This window comes from Bos taurus, chromosome 6 (genome assembly GCF_002263795.3).
Source record: "Bos taurus isolate L1 Dominette 01449 registration number 42190680 breed Hereford chromosome 6, ARS-UCD2.0, whole genome shotgun sequence".
Classification (NCBI taxonomy): domain Eukaryota; kingdom Metazoa; phylum Chordata; class Mammalia; order Artiodactyla; family Bovidae; genus Bos; species Bos taurus.
In genome coordinates this window covers 8,718,909-8,733,362 of record NC_037333.1, presented here as the reverse complement: position 1 = coordinate 8,733,362, position 14,454 = coordinate 8,718,909, and the positions used below count along the sequence as shown (strand labels likewise).

The 14,454-nt window shown below is 36.8% G+C and overlaps 1 long non-coding RNA gene across 3 annotated transcripts in view; it reads left to right on the top strand.

Annotated features, from left to right (window-relative positions):
• The window catches only part of LOC104972658 (uncharacterized), a 150,898-nt gene that overhangs the window by 133,252 nt on the left and 3,192 nt on the right, over window positions 1-14,454 (top strand). For all 3 annotated transcript variants that reach the window (XR_003035061.2, XR_009494815.1, XR_009494814.1), the window contains one exon: window positions 11,078-13,303. This is a non-coding gene — a long non-coding RNA (uncharacterized lncRNA). The remainder of the gene's footprint in view (window positions 1-11,077; window positions 13,304-14,454) is intronic.

Here is a 14,454-nt window from a genome sequence, read left to right as displayed (position 1 = left end):
CTCCAGTATTGTTGCCTGGAAAATCCCATGGAAGGAGGAGCCTGGTGGGCTACAGTCCATGAGGTTGCAAAGAGTTGGACACGACTGATTGACTTCACTTTTTTTTTCACTAAATTTCTGTTCTTCTAAAAACTTGATTTGCAAAATGAAGACAGTTGCTTTTAATTTCTGAAAGAACTGGATTGCAGTCTGATTCACATCAAGGAGCATATCTGCCCATCCAACCATATTTTCTTCAATTTGCTTCTTTATATCAGGAGATGACTTCAAATTAAGATGGAAATCAAAAGATTCCTATGCTATAGGGTTTAATGCAACATCCCTTTGTAAAGTCTGTAAAAGTGCTATAAATGTTCTCTGACTGTACAATTCAAATTGATAAATTCACCTTTGTGAGAAAAGCCTCAGCTATTGCTTCCATTAGCTCCTGAACATCGTCATCCAACTGATCCATTTCCTGATCATTTAATAGGAGAGCCTGGGAGAAATTCTGGTCATCTCTTTCCTCTTTCAGGGAGATTTTCCCCAGGGTACCTGGCTTGTCTGATCAATACAGTATAATCATGGGTGAGGACATCTCTAAGCAGTCAGTCAGGGTCCCTATGAATAGAATTTTTGATGTCCACTGATCTTTATAACTTCTCTCTAAATTAGGTAGGATCTTCCTAAAGTGGAGGCAAAGGGCTTTGTAATTTCTTTTAAAGCAGTACCTAAGGATAGCCACTATACTCTTTTGTATTCTTTTTTCAATTTGGTCTTTCCATTGGTACCCATTAGAAAGTTGTTTAGAATGAGAACTCTAAAATTTTTTCAAAAATGGAATTTTCCCCAATTCAAAGCCTATATGGCTACCGGCAAGTAGGATCTTCAATGGTGTATTTTGTCTCAGTGATCACTTAAAGAATAAGCCTATTTATGGCTTAAACATGTATGCAAGAGGCATCCCCAAGGAGGATATAATACATACAACCCTATGAGATCTAGAAAGTTCATTCCCAGTTTTAACCTATGAAAGCAAAGACCTTTGGTGTCACAGGATGTAAGTATGGTGTTAGTTAAAAGCAAACAAATAAAATCAGTGTCTTTGGTTTCCTACAAGAATGTGAGATGCTGCCAGTTAAGACCCAGTCATGTACGACACCAGGCAGGCACTATTGGAATGGGACTTTCTCATCACTAATGGGGCAATGAAGTCTAAGATAAAAAAAGGCTGCTTATGGACTGTGACCCCTTGATACAAATTCCCCTGGGAGATGGCACAGTTGGACAAAGAGAATAGAATGTTGCTTGTTACTTCATTGTCTTCAGCGCACAGCATGTTCAGCTGGCTGCCACTTATGAGCAAACACTTGCACATCCTGTGGCTAGCAGAAGCCAGAGAGATGATTCTCAGTGGTCACAGAGCCAAGTTCTCAAGACATGGAATGTGATGAAAGGAAAACCTCATCATGCATGGCTCAGATAGTAAAGAATCTGCCTGCAATTTGGGCAACCCAGGTTTGATCCTTTGGTTGGGAAGATTCCCTCGAGAAGGAAATGGCTACCCCTTCCAGTATTTTTGTCTAGAGGATTCCATGGGCAGAGGAGCCTAGCTTGCTACATTCCATGGGATCACAAAGATTCAGACACGACTGATCAACTAACACTTTCTTTTACTTTTTCTTTTCTTTTTATGACAGATGACACAGAAGACAAATGAAAATAGTGACCATCTCTAGGAAAGGGATCAATAGAAGACAAGAGTTCTTATGGCAAAATCTTTACCAGAGTTGCTATACACAAGAAATTACTTTACACAAATATTTTCTTCTAAGAACCTCAATTTAGAAAGGAAGGAACAAGAAATTTTTACATTCCCCTCTCATCTGTCATTACAGAGAGGAATCTAGTAGAACTAACTTGGATAAGAAGTCTTACCCTTTGTTGGCTTCTGCCAGTTTTTCAGAATCCCTTCTGCAGGCTCCAAATTGAATATGGTGTCTCTAATGGTCCCATTGTGGGTTGTCAAGCTGTTAGGGAGGCAAAATGATTTTTACTCTTAAAGTTCTTGTGAGAGCCCCCGTAATAAAAAGATGGAAGAATAGGAGAAAAATAAGCAAAGATTCAATAAGTTGTATAGCTTCTGTATACATGGCGGATACACAGAAAAAGTGAATAACTTCCTGAAAAGGTCCAAGCCATCGCCTAACTGCTACTGCTAAGTCACTTCAGTCGTGTCCGACTCTGTGTGACCCCATAGATGGCAGCCACTACGCTCCCCTGTCCCTGGGATTCTCCAGGCAAGAACACTGGAGTGGGTTGCCATTTCCTTCTCCAGTGCATGAAAGTGAAAAGTGAAAGTGAAGTTGCTCAGTCGTATCTGATTCTTAGCGACCCCATGGACTTCAGCCTTCCAGGCTCCTCCATACATGGGATTTTCCAGGCAAAGTACTGGAGTGGGGTGCCATTGCCTTCTCCGATCCCCTAACTACCACTTCAAATTAAATACAAGAGAAAGATGTTGAAAAAGACCAAAATTCTGTTAACTGTCTATGGTGATAGAGGTTAACTAGATTTCTTGTGGTGATAATTTTACAATATATACAAGTACTAAGTTATATTGTACACCTGAAACTAATAAAATGTTATATGTCAGTTGAGTTCAGTTCAGTCATTCAGTCATGTCTGACTCTTTGTGACCCCATGGATTGCAGCATGCCAGGCCTCTCTGTCCATCACCAACTCCTGCAGTTTACTCAAACTCATGTCCATTGAGTCGGTGATGCCATCTAACCATCTCATCCTCTGTCATCCCTTTCTCCTCCCACCTTCAATTGTTCCCAGCATCAGGGTCTTTTCAAATGAGTCAGTTCTTCGCATCAGGTGGATAAAGTATTGGAGTTTCAGCTTCAGCATCAGTTCTTCCAATGAATATTCAGGACTGACTTCCTTCAGGATGGATTGGTTGGATCTCCTTGCAGTTCAAGGGACTCTCAAGAGTCTTCTTCAACACCACAGTTCAAAAGCATCAATTCTTTTGCACTCAGCTTTCTTTGTAGTACAACTGTCACATCCACACATGACCACTGGAAAAATCATAGATTTGACTAGATGGACCTTTGTTTGCAAAGTAATGTCTCTGCTTTTTAATATGCTGTCTAGTTTGGTCATAACTTTTCTTCCAAGGAACAATTATCTTTTAATTTCCTGGCTGCAGTCACCATCTGCAGTGATTTTGGAACCCCCCAAAATAAAGTCATCCACTGTTTCCCCACCTATTTCCCATGAAGTGATGGGACCAGATGCCATGATCTTAGTTTTCTGAATGTTGAGTTCTAAGTCAACTTTTTCACTCTCCTCTTTCACTTTCATCAAGAGGCTGTTTAGTTCTTCTTCCCTTTCTGCCATAAGGGTGGTGTCATCTGCATATCTGAAGTTATTGATATTTCTCCCAGCAATCTTCATTCCAGCTTGTGCTTCTTCCATCCCAGCATTTCTCATGATGTACTCTGCATATAAGTTAAATAAGCAGTGTGACAATATACAGCCTTGACATACTCCTTTCCCTATTTGGAACCAGTCTGTTGTTCCATGTCCAGTTCTAACTGTTGCCTCCTGACCTGCATACAGATTTCTCAAGAGGCACGTCAGGTGGTCTGGCATTCCCATCTCTTTACGAATTTTCCACAGTTTTTTGTGATCCACACAGTCAAAGGCTTTGGCATAGTCAATAAAGCAGAAGTAGATGTTTTTCTGGAATTCTTTTGCTTTTTCAATGATCCAACAGATCTTGGCAATTTGATCTCTAGTTCCGCCTTTTCTAAATCCATCTTGAACCTATGAAAGTTCACAGTTCACATACTGTTGAAGCCTGACTTGAAGAATTTTGAGCATAACTTTACTACTATGTGAGATGAGTGCAATTGTGTGGTAGTTTGAGCATTCTTTGGCATTGCCTTTCTTTGGGATAGGAATGAAAACTGACCCTTTCCAGTCCTGTGGCCAGTGCTGAGTTTTCCAAATTTGTTGGCATATTGAGTGCAGCATCATCTTTTAAGATTTGAAATAGCTCAACTGGAATTCCAGCACCTCCACTGTCTTTGTTCATAGTGATACTTCCTAAGGCCCATTTTACTTTGCATTCCAGGATGTCTGGCTCTAGGTGAGTGATCATACCATTATGATTATCTGGGTCGTGAAGATCTTTGTATGTCCATTATACCTCAGTTTTGAGTAGGTGAGAGCCAGTTATATGAGTAAATGAGAAGCACAGTAAACAGCGTATGCTTATCATGCTGATTTAAGTACATGCCTTCTCCATTGATTAGAGTGCCTAGAGTTTTAGTGATTCTCCTCTTTCTGGTTCAGAGAAGATTACTGTTGTTCAGTCCCTAAGTCATGTCCGACTTTTTGTGACCCCATGGACTGTAGCATGCCAAGCTTCTCTGTCCTTCACTATCTCCTGGAGTTTGCTCAAATTCATGTCCATTGAGTTGATAATGCAATCTAACCATCTCATCCTGTCACCCCCTTCTCCTTTTGCCTTCATTCTCTACCCGCATCAGGGTCTTTTCCAAAGAGTTGGTTTTTCACATCAGGTGGCCAGAGTATTAGAACTTCAGTAACAGTTCTTTCAATGAATATTCAGTCTTGACTGCTTTTAGGATTGAGTACAGAGAGGGAGATGCTTCTATATTCATAAGGGATATCTACAAATAGAGATTTTCTTTATAAATGTAGTTGCTCCTTACACAAAATAACTTATCCTCTCTTTTCAGAGTTTTCCTGTGTCTACTGTTTCTTGAAAATAACAAGCTCAAAATATTCTCTATGCCATAGAAACATTTTGGGTTGGCAAATTTTGCTCTCCTTCATATATTTAGAATAATCAGTTGAAAGATGAAGACATTTAATGATTATATTTGATAGGAGTCCATTTTATATAACAGATTTAAATGGAACAATTAAATGATTATTTACAGCTTTATTTTGAGGTTACTAAAGTGTAGTTCAGGTGTTTGTTTATAGTCTACATTTTTTTAAACAAAAGAAGGACATGATGGACTCTATTCCCTAAAGAATTAAATATGAGAGTTTTTGAGGTGCTTCTCAAGTCTTAAAGATATCATTATTTGAGTTAACAACTCAAGAGAGACGCACCGACTGTATGTAATTGTGTATGCTTGTATTTATGGGAGTCATTATCCATTTGAAGGATGAACTTTTAATTGCTCATGGGGGAAATCCTGAAAGAATGAAAGATGAAGGTAAAATAGCCACATGAGATGACAGCAGTACTGAAGAGAAGAGTATAGGGAAAATCTACAAGTAAAATGGGAAATACCAGAACTTGAAATATAGGATAGAGTGATTCACCCACATGTTGGTTAACATATATTCTTATTCAGTTTAAAAAATGGGAACATTAATGTGAGGATATGGCATATATTTCTATTTACTGAGATAGAGGTAATTATGATAATTCCTATGTAAAATCTCTTCTAGAATTTTTAAAAGAAATTTTGATTCAGAAATATATCAAAATAGTTATATTTGATGCAAAACATACGGGCATTGCATGAGATTTAATTCAAGGCATCTGGTTATTAATTAAAATAAAATGTTTCTATTAGCAGATTTGCTTCAAGAGTTAGTTGTGTTTCATATTTAAAACATATGGTTTTATATGTATCTGGCACTGTGAATGCTTGTGGTAAATGTATATTTTAAAAATAATTTTGAGGAGTTAAATACATTTTTAATTTGTACTTTACCGATCTTTCCTACCATCTGGAGGACAATTTTGATTTTTTTTTTTAATTGTGGTAAAAACAATTAACATGAGATCACATTAACATGTATATATGGGTCTATTTCTTTATAAACAAAATAAAGTTTATTTCTTTATTTTGTCACATTGGTCTATGTGTGTATAATATCTTTTTTTGTGTGTGTGTGTGTATTCTTTTTTTTTAAATTTTATTTTATTTTTAAACTTTACATAATTGTATTAGTTTTGCCAAGTATCAAAATGAATCCATCACAGGTATACATGTACACGTGCATATGTTTTAAGCAAATAATATACTCTTTTGATTACTGTAACTCTGTAATATGTTTTAGAATTAGGAAGTGTGAGGCCTTCAACTTTGTTCTTTCTCAAGACTATTTTGGCTACTGAGTTTTCAAAGATTCCTAAAGAATTTTAGAATGGATTTTTCTGTTGCTAAAAAGAAAAAGTTAAAGTGACTATTCTATGCAAAGTTATCGGCAGAATCAAAGAAATCTCCACCAAATGTCAATGCATTTTTTAAGGGTTTTCTCCATAGATTATGTCATTTCTGAACAGAAAAAGTTTAATTCTTTTCCAGTTTGGATACATTTTATTTCTTGGTACTGCCTAATTTCTCTCGTTGGGAATTCTCATAGTAGATGAAATAGAGCTGGCAAGAGTGATCATACTTGTCTTGTTTCTGATCTTAGACAAAAACCTTTGAGTGTTTCACCACTGAGTATTGTGTTAGCTGTGAGATATTCATATTGGAAATATTCATTATGTTGAGGTCATTTTCTTCAATCATATTTTGTTGTGTGTTTTTATTCTGAAAGTGCTGAACTCTAAGACATTTTCTGCATCAATGTAAATGCTCTTACTAACTTGTCTTTTGTTCTGTTCATGTGGTATATTACATGTATTGATTTTTACATGTTGAATTACCTTGCATCCCAGGAATAAATCCTTCTTGGTTATGGTGTATAATCCTTTTAATGTGCTATAGAATTTGGCTTGCTTGTGTTTTTATGGGGGATTTTTGCATATCCATATAAGCATTCGCATCAATGCTTATTAAGCTATTGGTCTGTAATCTTTTCTTGTGGTGTCTTTGTCTGGTTATGGTATCAGGATAATACTGAACACATAAAAAAGAGTGAAAAATGTTCCCTCATTTTCAGCTTTTTGGAAGAGTTTGAGAAGGGTTGGGACTATTTCTGTATGTTTTATAGAATTCTTCACTGATGTTATCTAGTTTGCTCTGAGCTTTCCTTTGTTGGGAAGTTTTCACTTTACTGATTCAATCTCCCTACTTGTAATTCTACCTAGACTTTCTTTTTCTTCATCATTCAACTTTGATGAAAGTGTTAGTTGCTCACTCCTGTCTGACTCTTTGTGACCCTTATGGACTGTAACCCACCAGGCTTCTCTGTCCATGGAATTCTCCAGGTAGGAGTACTGGAGTGGGTAGCCATTCTCTTTTCAAGGGGATCTTCTCAATTTAGGGATTGAACCTGGGTTTCCTGCATTGCAGGCAGATTCTTTATCTGAGCCACCAGGGAAGCTTTTGATTACTTATTCAGCTTCCCTACGTATAATTCTGCTGAGACTTTCTTTTTCTTCATCATTCAGTCTTGGTGGAGTGGGGTGTTAGTCACTCGTTCATGTCTGACTCTTTGTGACCCCGTGCCCTGTAGCCCACCAGGCTTATTTTATCCATGGGATTTTTCCAGGCAGGAATACTGAAGTGGATTACCATCCATTTTTTCTGTGTTATCCAATTAGATGACATTAATTGTTCATAGTCATTTTGTAATTTTATTTCTAAGGCATCCGTTGTAATGCCTCATCTTTACTTTCTGATTTCAGTTGTCTTTATTTATTTTTATTACTTAGCCAGCTAAAGGCTGATTAATTCTGATTTTTTTCTCAAAAGAATCAACTCTTAGTTTTACTGATATTTTTCCTTCTGTTTTTCTATTCTCTATTTTAATTATATCTACTCAAATCTGTATTATTTCCTTCCTCTGCTAAATTCAGATTTAGGTCTTTTGTGTGTGTGTGTGTTTTGTTTCTTGAGATGTACATTTTGGTTATTGATTTGAGATACTTTCTGTTTTCTAAATGCAAACATTTACCACTATAAATTCCCCTTATTACTGCTTTCATTACTTGCCATATATTTTGGTATGCTGTTCATTTTCATGTAACTCAAGATATTTTCTAATTGCTTTTTGATTTCTTATTTGACCCAATGGTGTTTAATTTCCATACATTTTTTAAAAATATAAATTTATTTATTTTAATTGGAGGTTAATTACTTTACAATATTGTATTTTGTTTTCCTTTTGTTATTGGTACCATTTCATTCCATTGTGGTTGGAGAAAGTACTTTGTGTAATCAGTTTTCTTAAATTTGGTAAGACATTTTTGTGTTCTAATCAGGCAGTGTCTTGTAAAGTCTTATTATGCATTTAAGAATGTGTATTCTGTTGTGGATGGAGTATTCTGTACATGTCCATTAGGTCCAATTGGTATAATATTGTTCAAGTCCTCTCTTTACTTCCTGACACTTTTACCTGGTTGTTCTATCCATTATTAAAAATGAGATATTGCAGTCTCCTAGTATTATTAGTATTATCCCCTGCTGCTGCTGCTGCTGCTAAGTCACTTCAGTCGTGTCCGACTCTGTGCGACCCCATAGACTGCAGCCCACCAGCCTCCCCCGTCCCTGGGATTCTCCAGGCAAGAACACTGGAGTGGGTTGCCATTTCCTTCTCCAATGCATGAAAGTGAAAAATGAAAGTGAAAGTGAAGTCATGTCCGACTCCCAGCGACCCCATGGACTGCAGCCTACCAGGCTCCTCTGACCGTGGGATTTTCCAGGCAAGAGTACTGGAGTGGGGTGCCATTGCCTTCTCCGTATTATCCCCTAGCGTGTGCTATATGTATGTCTGTGTTAGTAGTTCAGTCGTGTCCAACTCTGCAACCCCATGGACTATAGCCCACCAGACTCCTCTGTCTATGGGATTCTCCAGACAAGAATACTGGAATGGGTTGCTATGCCCTCCTCGAGGGAATCTTCCCAACCCAGGGATCGAACCCAGGTCTCCTGCATTATAGGTAGATTCCCTACCATTTGAGCCACCAGGAAAAACCCTAATACTTATTTCTCTTTACAGTCTGTCAATATTTGCTAAATATATTTGAGCGCATTGATGATAGATGAATACATATTTTAAATTGTCATGATTTTTGCATTCAACATGAAATAATGCTGTCTATTGAGTCAGAAGTAGCTATTAACACATTGTTGTGCTATGTTTCTCTTTATTTCTGAAAATTTATGCCACATAAAATCAATTTCATCTTATTAAAAACTGCTTGGCATGCCATAATACTAACTATACCAGAGCATCAGATACAATGTTGGTGTTGAACAAAGCATGCATCAGCAAATGAATGAGATCATTTTGAGAAAACAGTTGTTAGTCAGGATTTAACCTTCTGATCTTGATTCAATATTGAATAAGACTGAAAATTGTGAATGTAAAGATGTTGATGACATCTTCTTAACAAAATAATTTACCATTCATGTAGATGAGAGATGAGAAATGCCAAAAGCCAGAGAAATAATACTTAGTGTACAACATGTTTTGTTGACATAGATAACACAAGTACATTTCTATGATTATGTGTGCTTACTCAGGTATCATATTTCAGAGATATAGCCAGGGTTTGAATATCCTAAACTTAAAATTTGGGGACCAAAGTATGTTTTTAGAAGATATAATTAAGAATAACATAATTCCTTAAAGCATAATTGTTATGTAAATAGCTCAAGTACTAAGAATTCAAAATATGGCTTCCAATATTTGATGATTTGTTTTATTCCATCACAAAGATAAAGTCATGGTTGTGGTTGTTTTAATCAACTTTCAAATGTTTCAATATGTATGAAGAAATAAATTACAGAGTTCTATTTAAAAAATAGGAGAATCCATTTGCCACTGACTCTGAGAATGAAAAATGCAGTTTCAACTCAAGAGTAATAGTTTAGCTTCTAAGATGCTGAAAGTAATCTTCAATAAGAAACTGCTCCATAATTTCTGTATTCATATTCAGTTTACAGACATATAATTTATGACTTTTCAAACACTTTCCAGCATTCTTATGGCATAAATAATAAGTTAGAATATTCTAATTTAATAGAAATAATTGTTGAGAAAAAAGTTAATGGTTGTAGAGTCTCTTGGGTCTTTTTAAATGTCACAAACCAGATTTACTTGTCTGCTGAAGGACTGCAAACAAATCTATTCCTCCTACTTATATAATAGGCTTTATTTTTAAATGATTTGAACCCTTATAAATTTCATAAAATTATTAGCCTAGGGGGAACATGAATTCCAGTTGAGTGCTCTATGGATGCCAGAGCTAAGGAATTAATGAATTACTTTTGTGAATTACATTACTTGAGGATAACAAGTGTCATATTTCTCGTCTTGCAAAATATACTGATAACAGTATATTTTTAGCATATAATACTTTTGAAATGCTTGAATAAATCTACCTGAAATGACTAGAAATCTAAAAAAGTGATGAAACACTGAGACATTTCTCCAAAAATATAAATAAAATAATACTTCAGTAAAATGTTAATTTCATAGACAGAAGGTTAGTCTATGTCTTGCACAGGGAAAGAAAGTTTTCAACTAGCTTTAGGTGAAGTTGGTAAATGTAAGTGTCAAACTGAAGCAGGTATAGAAAGACAAGTGATACCATTATTTGTTGGAAATACATAATCTAATTTAGGCTAGCCTGAATGATGTTCCCAAAGGCTTATCTTTGTATAGGAAAAATGTCATAGTTGAAAAGGGAACACTTTAATTTAAAAAAAAAATCAAATTGAGGCATTAAAATCCCACATTAAAGACCCTCACTGCTAGAGACTGAGGCTCAGGTCAGTAAAGATTGCTGGCAGACAATGACTTTGGCATGCTCATGCCCACTTCTGACCAAGGCATTAAGCCAGCACATACCTTTTACTGGTGGAATTAGGAATCCACATCTTAGCAGTTTACCTAGTTATGACACCAGCAGGCACTGATTATACTCTGCATCCTCAGACGAAATGTTGAACGAATAATCCAAAAAGTCTATCTGACCCTGATAGGTTATAACAAATATTTTCAATGGAGTACTTCAATAAACCAAGGGAATATTTCAGGTATATATCAAATTTTAAATTATTTGAATAACTATGTATAGGAAAAGGAATACATCAAGGCTGTATATTGTCACCCTGCTTATTTAACTTCTATGCAGAGTACATCATGAGAAATGCTGGGCTGGAAGAAACACAAGCTGGAATCAAGATTGCTGGGAGAAATATCAATAACTTCAGATATGCAGATGACACCACCCTTATGGCAGAAAGTGAAGAGGAACTAAAGAGCCTCTTGATGAAAGTGAAAGAGGAAAGTGAAAAAGTTGGCTTAAAGCTCAACATTCAGAAAACGAAGATCATGGCATCTGGTCCCATCACTTTATGGGAGATAGATGGGGAAACAGTAGAAACAGTGGTTGACTTTATTTTTCTGGGCTCCAAAATCACTGCAGATGGTGACTGCAGCCATGAAATTAAAAGATGCTTACTCCTTGGAAGGAAAGTTATGACCAATCTAGATAGCATATTCAAAAGCAGAGATATTACTTTGCCAACAAAGGTCCGTCTAGTCAAGGCTATGGTTTTTCCAGTGGTCATGTGTGGATGTGAGTGTTGGACTGTGAAGAAAGCTGAGCACCGAAGAATTGATGCTTTTGAACTGTGGTGTTGGAGAAGTCTCTTGAGAGTCCCTTGAACTGCAAGGAGATCCAACCATTCCATCCTAAAGGAGATCAGTCCTGGGTGTTCATTGGAAGGACTGATGCTAAAGCTGAAACTCCAGTACTTTGGTTACCTCATGCAAAGAGTTGATTCATTGGAAAAGACTCTGATGCTGGGAGGGATTGGGGGCAGGAGGAGAAGGGGATGACAGAGGATGAAATGGCTGGATGGCACCACTGACTGAATGGACATGAGTTTGAGTGAACTCTGTGAGTTGGTGATGGACAGGGAGGCCTGGTGTGCTGCGATTCATGGGGTCGGCAAAGAGTTGGACACAACTGAGTGACTTAACTGAACTGAACTGACTCTGTATATGTATACACCTTGGTATATACACACTTGTCCTCTGCATTTAATCAATTCCATGGTTATATTTTCACATCATCTTTAAATTTATTTTAATTTTCAATATATCATTTTGAATACATTCAACAGTCAGAGATCCCATAAAATAAATAGGAAGGTATTCTTCTCATTTCCAAAAGCTGGTGTTTGAATAACAATGTTCCTTCCATTTTATTTCTTACTGAACAACTTTATTACATTGAGAGTTGGCTTTAGGCATCTTTACCAACTTTTATTTTGGTTGTTGGAAGAACATTGAAATAATCCTATAGGAGAGAATATTTTGAAATACAATATGTATACCGGAAAAGGGATTTTAATGAATCTAAAATTGAAGCTTTCCTATACCCTCTTGTTGACTCAGCCTCATCCCTGGAACTTGCTTTCCACTGCCTGCTCCAGTTGTGGTAAGAATTCTGCTCAGTTTAGCTACTCCCCATCTCACTATCTGATCACCCTAACACACTTTCAGCAAGAATTCTAAGTTGATTTGTAGAAGACCCCCTACCCCTACTATCTCCTCTTAGTAATTTTTCACTCAGTGACTTTCTCACTATCAGTTCAGTTCAGTTCAGTCACTCAGTTGTGTCTGACTCTCTGCGACCCCATGAATCGCAGCACACCAGGCCTCCCTGTCCATCACCAACTCCTGGAGTTCACCCACTCATGTCCCTCAAGTCAGTGATGCCATCCAGCCATCTCATCCTCTGTCGTCCCCTTCTCCTCCTGCCCCCAATCCCTCCCAGCATCAGAGTCTTTTCCAATGAGCCAACTCTTTGCATGAGGTGGCCAAAGTACTGGAGTTTCAGCTTTAGCATCATTCCTTCCAAAGAAATCCCAGGGCTGATCTCCTTCAGAATGGACTGTTTGGATCTCCTTGCAGTCCAAGGGACTCTCAAGAACCTTCTCTAACACCACAGTTCAAAAGCATCAATTCTTCGGTGCTCAGCCTTCTTCACAGTCCAACTCTCACATCCATACATGACCACAGGAAAAACCATAGCCTTGACTAGACGAAACTTTATTGGCAAAGTAATGTCTCTGCTTTTGAATATGCTATCTAGGTTGGTCATAACTTTCCTTCCAAGGAGTAAGCATCTTTTAATTTCATGGCTGCAGTCATCTCCAACTGCCTTTGCTATTTTGGGAGTTGATCTCTTGCAGAAAGTCTTTCTTACCATTTTATAACAACTGGCAGAATAAGTTTTTTGCTAGCAATCTATCTATCATTTTATTCTCAGCATCTATAATAGTGCATGGCATGTGGAAAAACAGTGTGCATTTCTGGAAGGAATGAATGTATACCATGATTAATAATGGTAAGTACACAAGAAAGTTAAAGTTTATACATATCTGTGCATATATAACATATAGATATGTACACATGTAAGATGGTATGACAAAGACCTCTGGCCCTCAGAATCTGGGGCTGGATTGTCAGTATGACTCCTGTAGTGTCTGATGTGTTGTGTAACTTTGAGTAAGTTATCAACTTCTTGAAGCTTCAGTTTGCTCATTTGTATAATGCAGTTCAGAAAAGTACCTGAATTATATAGTTATAAGGCAACAATAAATTGGTTAATACATTTGAATCTTTGAAAAATAAGATCACATTGTCAATAGACAGTAGTTACTATCATCACTAAGTGTATTAGCATTAGTAATACCACTGACCTGGTATGTAATGCCATGTATTAAAGGAACTATTCACACACATCCAATCTGAAAAATACACAGTCTATCCATTTGAAATTAAATGTTGGTGCAATAATGGTTTCCATCTGCTCTGTGTGCTCTTACCATGTCTTCCTGCTTATAATATAACCCAAGTTTCTAGATGTTACCATTCTGTCACTATGAAACAAGCAGGGATGAACACAACAAGCCATGCCAATGCTGTAACTAATCCAACGTATAGAATATATTGTGTATTTTGACTCTAACACAAAACTCTACAAAGGCGGGGATTTGGGTTTTATTCAATTTTATCTCCCCAAAGTTTAAGTGCAATCACAGAATTAGGTCATTTAGAAATGGTATTTACATTATTACCACATTACTATTGATTGAGATGGAAAGTCTTCATTATATAGTGTGTTAGTTATATATCACACAATGAAGTATATCTTTTAGAAATGAAAATAGTTGTAGATTTAATTAAAGTATTAAATTACTGTAGCTGCTACTGCAAAGTTGCTTCAGTCGTGTCCAACTCTGTGCAACCCCATAGATGTCAGCAAACCAGGCTCCCCCATCCCTGGGATTCTCCAGGCAGGAATACTGGAGTGGGTTGCCATTTCCTTCTCCAATGCATTACTGTAGAGATAAATCCTAAACAAAATTTAATTGAAGAAACTGAATCAGACTCTAATGTATTTTTTCATTTCTAATTTTTTAGTGCACATTTGATATTTAAAATAGCATTTCATGTGTAAATGGTATAATGATCTCTATTCTAGTTAATGTAATA